This window comes from Talpa europaea, assembly GCF_964194135.1.
Source record: "Talpa europaea genome assembly, chromosome: 9".
Classification (NCBI taxonomy): domain Eukaryota; kingdom Metazoa; phylum Chordata; class Mammalia; order Eulipotyphla; family Talpidae; genus Talpa; species Talpa europaea.
In genome coordinates, this window is record NC_140076.1 from 118,288,547 (window position 1) to 118,295,690 (window position 7,144).

Below are 7,144 nucleotides of genomic sequence, written 5' to 3' on the forward strand. Positions count from 1 at the left end.
TGGGACAAACGCCACAAGCCCTTGGCACATAACCCTCCAGCGTACGTGGCCAATGCAGCGAGACGGCGCTTTGTTGAGCCGATGGGCAACGGGCTGTGGCCTCCTCGCGATGTCTCCACCTGGCGTGGGCGTCAGAGAGTCACTGGCCCCCGCGTGTGGAGAAGCAGCCTTGCTCCTGTGTCGTGGTGGAGGGAAAGGCCTGTGTCAGCCTTCCTCTTGGTGCTGCTGAGGTTCCCTGCGTGCGTGCGCCACGGCGGAAGCTCCTGTCACTGATGCCGTCTCCCCACTCGCTGGTGTGTTCTCAAATCGGCTCCCGGCACGTCTGGTCGTGGCTCCTTTTACTTTCCCAGTGTGCACGTGATGGCTGCCTTACCCCTGAGCTCAGGAGTCTGCGTCTTCCCTCTCAGATTATCTCGGTCAGCTTAGCTAAATAAAGTCTTTGATCCCTTAAGCTCGGCCCCCGTGTCGTCAGCAGGAGTCGCGACCCACTTTCCCAGCTCTGCCTCGGTGCTCGGGCTGACGATCTCAATGTTGGCTCGTGGGGGCCTTGCCCGGCTCGCGGGGACGCCTCTGGGACTTCTTCCGTGGGCCCGGGACTGGGTGGCATGTGGAAGGGGTGGGCCCCGCGGGTGTCAGGCAGCCGTGCGTGTGTGCTCGGCCGTCCGCGGTCAGCCCTCTTCCGCGAGGTGCGCGCCTAGTGTTTCTTCTTTGGCTGTTTCAATGGTTAGAAAAAAGGCCTCCCTGGCTCTGCTCTCTGAGGCGGAGGGAAGCGGGCGCCGCCAGCCCTGCTGGGACTGAGCTGCGTCCACGCGGCCTCCTCCCCTTGCCGGCTGGCCTGTGCTGGGGGACTGGGCACCTGGAGGGGCAGATGCAGAACCTCGGGCCTCACGTGTCCCGTTGAGCCTGCAGTGCCTGGAGGCCACGACCTTCCAGTAATGGCCACTTGGGGTGGAGGCCTTGTACCCCAGCCTCAGCTCGGGACTCGCCTTCACACCCTCAGGCCTGGCCCGGGGCTCAGTCCCGTGGGGACCAGCGGAGACAGCCGGCCTGCCTGGAAAGCACGGGGCCCCGGAGGGCGGAAGGGGCCGGGAAGGGGAGTCTCATGGGAGGTGGGCTTGCCTGGACGCCCGTGAAGTGGCCTGCGGGGTCGGCCGGACCTGCCCACAGCGCCGGGCAAGACGGGGTACAGTGACCGTGGCTGCAGCGGACGCCGGTCACCTGACCGGCTCGCCCAGGTCTCCGTTCCGTGTCGCCTGGCTTCCCGGGCCCCCTTCCACGAGGGTGCATCGGCGGGATGCCCAGGCCCACCAGCCGGGCCCAGGTCTGGAGGGGCACCCAATAAGTCGTGTCAGGCGCCTCTGTGGGCTCCACTCGGACGCTGGCCACGGCTGCTGCCCCTCAGCCGGCGGGTGCCCACCCGGCCCCGCGACCCGGGCTTCTGGCCGAGGGGCTGCCTGTCTGCTTACGGGACACTTCACGAGAACGGCCCTGAGAAGGGAGGGAAACCTGCGTCCTCGCTGAATGAGGAAGGGCCAGGTGGAGAGATGAGGGGCACGTCATGGGGGTGGCTCGGCACTCACACCCCCCCAAGCCTGTGTGTTCCCCCACCGGGAGCTTGCCCAGGTCCCTCTGGTGGCTCCTGTGTGGCTTCAGGACCGGGGCACAGGTGAGCCAGTGCCCCCTGGCCGCTGAGCTCAGTCTCCAGCCTCCTCCCTTCCTGGAGGTGTGTGGGGTGGGACTCCCCCAGGCGGCTGGGTCTCTTGGGGAACCAGCCTTACTCCCAGGGCGCCCCCTGCCTCACCCCCAAGGGCCCTGCAGGGAAATGAGGCTCACCCCCAGGAGCCCCCCAGGGGGACCAGCCTCACCAACGGGAGGTGTAAAGTCTCACAGCAACTACCGTCCCAGCCCTGGCTGGCCCGGGAGCAAGGCCGTGCACCACGGAGGGAGTGTCGCGGTGGCCCCAGGCTGTGCCTCTGCAGGGCCTGCAGCTCCCTTCCCGTCGGCCTGTCTTCCCACCCCTGGCCTGGGCCCTGCTTGCCTCGACCCTGCCCCCGTCCCGCCCGCCCCTCCGTCCTCCCGCCACCCGTGTCCCCTCTAGCTCGTCCCCAGGCCCCGGTCCACGCCACGTCTGGGGCAGGGTTCTCAGCACAGGCCGGGGCGGTTGTGTGCCACTGGGAGGAACTTGGCGCTAAGAGGAGATGCTGCACTTAGTCCCGAGTGCTTGGTGCGGGGCTGTGGGTGGGCAGGTTGGGGGAGGCTTGACCCTGAGTCCTGGGCCAGCACTTAGGTTGTGGGGGCTCTGCTGAGAGGTACTGGGAGCCCCCCGAACTCCCTGAGAGCTCTCAGGGCAGCTCAGCGGGAGCTGAGTGGGGACTTGGTGGTGGTATCCCCTGAGCACAAGCTGCTCTGTTCAGCCCCGGGCGCAGTCAAGCCTGCTGCCCAGGCCCCGGAGCTCCTACGGGGCCCCCAGAAGGGGGTGTGCTCCCTGGGCCTGGTCCTCTGATCAGAGTTGCGCTGAGGCGCCCCAGGCCCACTGCAGGGGGACAGACACCCCATGCCCAGACTAGCTCCCGAGGCCTTTTCACCAGCAGCTGCCTTGGCCTTGGGACGGCAGAAGGCAGATTCCTGGGGCAGAGAAGCATCTGGTGGGGTGAGGGCTGCCCCTGAGCCTGTGTCTGCATGGGGGTTCTGGGCAGCGATGTGACAGCCCCCCCCCCCACACCCTCAGTGTGAACTGCAAGTGGCTTCTGCTGCGTGACCCCAGGACCCGGAGCAGCCCTGGGCACAGCGGCCCCCCGCAAGCTCCCAAGATAGTGGGAGTCCTGGGGGTGGCCTTTGAGGTTTGGGGCTGCTGGCAGGGTGGGTTCTCCATCTTAGCGCCCCCGGAATGTTCTTATAATCTGGACATGCCACCCTCAGCCCAGCACAGCCCTGGTGGGAGGGCGGGGCCTGCTCCTGGCCGCTGTCTGCCCGGAGGCCTCCAGACCAAGACCCTGCGGGGCTGTCAGGTGCGGGGCTGAGCCCTGGGGCCTGCCCGCAGGTGGGGAGTGGGGCCCTGGGGCTGCAGTGCTGGGGCTGCAGGATGGGGGGCCCTGGCGGCTGGCCCCTGTGCTGCCTCAGGGTGCGGCCGGTGCCCGTGGGCTCCTGCGGGGTGCCTCCGTCCTGGCCACTGGTGCAGACAAGGGATGGTTCTTGTGCTTGGTCAGTTCACATTTTTCAGATAATTGAGGAAAAACGGCTGTTTTCTGATGTGAAAATTACATGAAATTCCAGTTTCAGTGTCATGAAGAGTTTCATGGGGCGGGCTGATGTGACCTTGAGAGCTGCCCTAACTGTCCCCAGAGCCCGGGCTGCTGAGCTGGCGGGGGGGCTGGGCCAGGAGCTCCTCCAAGGGCCAAGGGTGGGGTCACTCCAGACCTGGAGTGGTCAGCGCTGCCCTGGAGAGACAGGTGTGACCAGAGCCAGGCGATGGGCCTCTCCTGACCTTGCAGAGGGCCCAGTCCTCTGTCCAGCCCTGGCCTGAGGCCGCCTCCCTGCCTTCCTCGCCTGTGTGAAGCCGCCTGACACCCAGCTCAGCCAGCCCAGCCCATTGCGGCGTGAACCCCGTCCTGACTTGGGTGGGTGTGACCCCCAGCTCACCAAGGCGCAGGGAGAGGCCAGCGGGGCTGCGCTTGGGGACAGCGTTCCTCCTGGAAACGGACGGGCACTCAGAGCAGTGGGGTCCACACTGCAGGTGGAGCAGAGGCGTCCAGCCTCAGTTTCCCTGGAAGAGAAAGGGGCTGCAGGCAAGGGAGGCCTGCTCAGGGGTGCCCTCTCACAGCTGGTCCCCATTAAGGGCTGCAGCCCCTGGGCAAGTGGAGGAAACCTGACTCTCCCCGCCCCACATTCCAGCTCTGGGCAGCGGGCAGCGACTGTGGCTGAGGCCGGCCTCCCTCTACCTCCTTCCCGCCCCCCCTCCTGCTCAAGCAGCAAGGGGTGCTGGGCCCCAGGGAGCCAGGAGGCCACGCAGGGTGTCTGCCTCTCAGGCAGGGCGTGCAGGAAGAACCCCCACCCAGACTGGACCCTAACCCCCGCTGCAGCCGAGGACCCCCAGCCCCTCGGCCTCCCCAGCACCCAGTGGACAGAACCTCCCCCCGGGGGTAGGTGTGTACCTGGCTGTTGCCTGAAAGGCCCCATGTCACCCCTGCCCAACTTCTTTCCCCAGGGTCTGTCCCAGACGGCCGAGCCTGGGCGGGTCACTTGTTGGGGAGTTCTGAGCTAGGGTGACCAGGACCCAGGGCTCCATCGGCCTGTTCTCCAGACACCACTGTGGGCTCCCCCTCCTTCCCAGGGGTCCTCCCTGTCCTGCACAGACAGGGCCGTGAGCACAGGAGCCTGTCAGGAGAGAGGGCGTGCGTGCTGCCCAGACCCAGCAGGACCTGTCTCCACCGCTCCAGGGGCTGGGCCGGGGGTCAGCGGCCCTGCGCGCTGGCGGTTTCTCAGCGGCTTCTCTGCGTGTGGCCCATCTCCGCACTGACCGTGGGTGGCCTCTCATGGCGCTCTCAGAGGGCCTGGCCAAACCCCGCACCCGCGGGGCCCAGCAGCCTTGTGGCAAGGGAGAGGGGCCACCCTGCCCATCCTGCAGAGGGCAGAGATGGCAACACGGGGCCCACACCTCCCCACAGTGCCCTCTCTAACCCCCAGACCACAGGCCCCAGTGGGGGCGCACGTGGGTGGCTCTGCTCAGGAGTGTGTGGGGCCTGCCAGAGGCCCTGAGCCCAGGAGTGCAGCCTCAGCAGGTGCCGAGACAGGCACCCCGACGTCACCCTCTGCCCCGGGGCGTGCTTCCGTTGCAGTCTGCGTTGGGCGGGGAGTAGGCACGGCCTACTCCAGACGGCTCATGGGGTTGAGGGCCGGGCCTCCCGGTGTCCGCGCGGGGTCCCGCTCCAGGGCACTCCCTGGGAGTTGGAGGGTGGTAACAAGCTGGCGGGCAGGACGAGTGCACCCGCGGGAGGGCCGGCCCGGGCAGAGCGCTCACCCTGGCACCTGTACTGCCTCCCCGGCCCTGGCCTCTGGCCGGGGTGAGGCTGACTCTGGGCCCTCGGTGGGCACCTGGGGAGGGCCTCTCCCACCTGTGACCGCGGTCCTGTCTCAGAGGCCCCACCCTCACCTCCCTGCGGCCCAGGAGAACTGGGCCCCGGGTCACCGGCCGCCCTGCCCTGCGGCCCACGGGGGCGGTGTCTGGTAGTGGTTTTCTTGGCTCTCTCTCTTACCCCGTCTGCTGCACTGTCTTGTGACGGGGGTGTGGGGACCACGGGCGTGGAGCTGACCATCGACGGTGCTGGACGAGGCCCCACGTCCACTCCCCGCCCTTTCCTCCTCCTCTCGCCTTCGCTCTGCGTTGAGCGGGAGACACGCCCCGCCCCCTCCTCCGCCCCGCGGCTGGCCCCCTGCAGCGGCCGCACCGGGCTGGCCTCCCCGTTAAGTCCACTTTCAAGCGCCGCTGTCCGCTGGCCCAGGCCGTCACCTGGCCCGAGCGCTCTTGCGGCAGTTGCTGGCAGGCGCGCACGCCAGACCCGCCTCCGGCCCCTCCGCTGCCGTCAGCCCCAGAGGTCAGAGGAGCCGGAGCTTTAACTTCGCTCCCCCAGGCCGCCTGCGCTCGCCTGCGCTTCGGAGCAGCTCTCAGTGTGGACAGGAGGTGGCTCTGCGGCCGCTTGGAAGTTTCTGAGCTGTGAAGGGCGTCCCTGGTGCTCGCGGGCCTGCCCGGCGCCCGGCCCTTGAGTGCAATTCTCTCCCTGCTCCTGGGGTACGGCGGGGCGTCCCTTTCTGGCTCCTTTTGGGGTGACAGGGGCCCTCCCCAGGTGGGCGCACGAGGGGAGCGTGTGGCTCCCATGGACAGGCAGGTCGGGGCCCCAGGCCTCACTGCTGCCACCCCCGCCCCACATTCCACGGGGGGGGGGGGGGTGCTGCGCCCCGGCTGCCTCTCCAGCCTTCCCGCCCACCTCGGGCTCCAGCTCTCCAGAGGCGGCCTCGGGGACCCCCAGATGCCCCCAAGGAGACACTCCCTCCCAACCTCCCTCGCAACCACCCCATCCAGTGCCCCCAGGCCCTCCAGGCAGAGCTTCTGCCCCTCCGCGGCAGCCCCACAGCCCGGCCGTTCTCTGCTGATGGGCTCCTGGGGCTGACCCCCAGACCATGTCCTGCCCGTGACCTGCGAGCAAGGGTGGAGGGGCTCTCAGAAGCCCCCTCCTGGGCAGGGGAGCTCATAGCTCGCAGGGGGCCTCGGCCTCAGCCCAGAGCAACCGAGTCAGCTGCGGGCCTTGTGGAGGTCTGGAAGGTGGCAGCCGTGCGCGCGGCTCCAGTGTCTGAGCCCCTGCAGGTGGGTCAGTGGGTGGGGCCCTAGGGTCACCCTGGCCGAGGCCCTGCCTATGGCCCCTCGCCTTGTGCGAGTCACTCCCAACAGGCCGGCCTCCCCCCAGTGCAGCCGCCCCTAGGAGGCCTGTGCCAAAACCACACCCCAAAGCCCCGCGCAGTGGGCTGCAGAGTGCTGTGGGGCCCCAGGGGTGTGCGGAAGTGGGTTTCTTCTCCCCTGAAGCTTCTGTGCACCAGTTTGGGCCTCCAGAGTGATGGTGTAGAGCCTCCTGGCCAGGGCAGGGGCACCTGGAGGCACCAGGGCAGGGGGAGGCCACGTGCTGCGGCCTCGGGCCACCACTCGGGATGGGAGGGAAGCGCGGTGCCCCTGGACCCCAGGGCCCGTGCTGGGGAAGAAAGGCAGGAAGGACAAGCCGTGACACGGGACACACTTCCCAGGTGCTTTTATCGGGAGCCACCCGCCCCGCCTCCCGCACCCGGCTCCAAGGCCAGCAGCCCATGGGGAGCCGGCTAGCCCCCTACAGTGGGCCTGGCAGTGTCCGTGCCTCGCGAGTCGGAGCGGCAGGTCTGCGGGCCGCCACCAGCTGGGACAGGTGTTGTCTGCAGCTCAGGGGTGGCAGGGTGTCTGGGCCCAAGCCAGAAGAGCCAAGTCCATGGGCCCTCGCCTGCTGGCCGCCGCCCCCGCCCGCCTGCCTCCCCGAGTGGCCCCTCGGAGCCCTCGCTGGCCCCTGCTGCGTCGTCTGCCGTTGTCCCCGCGTGCAGAGCTGCCATCACACCTGACCGCGAGGGCTAC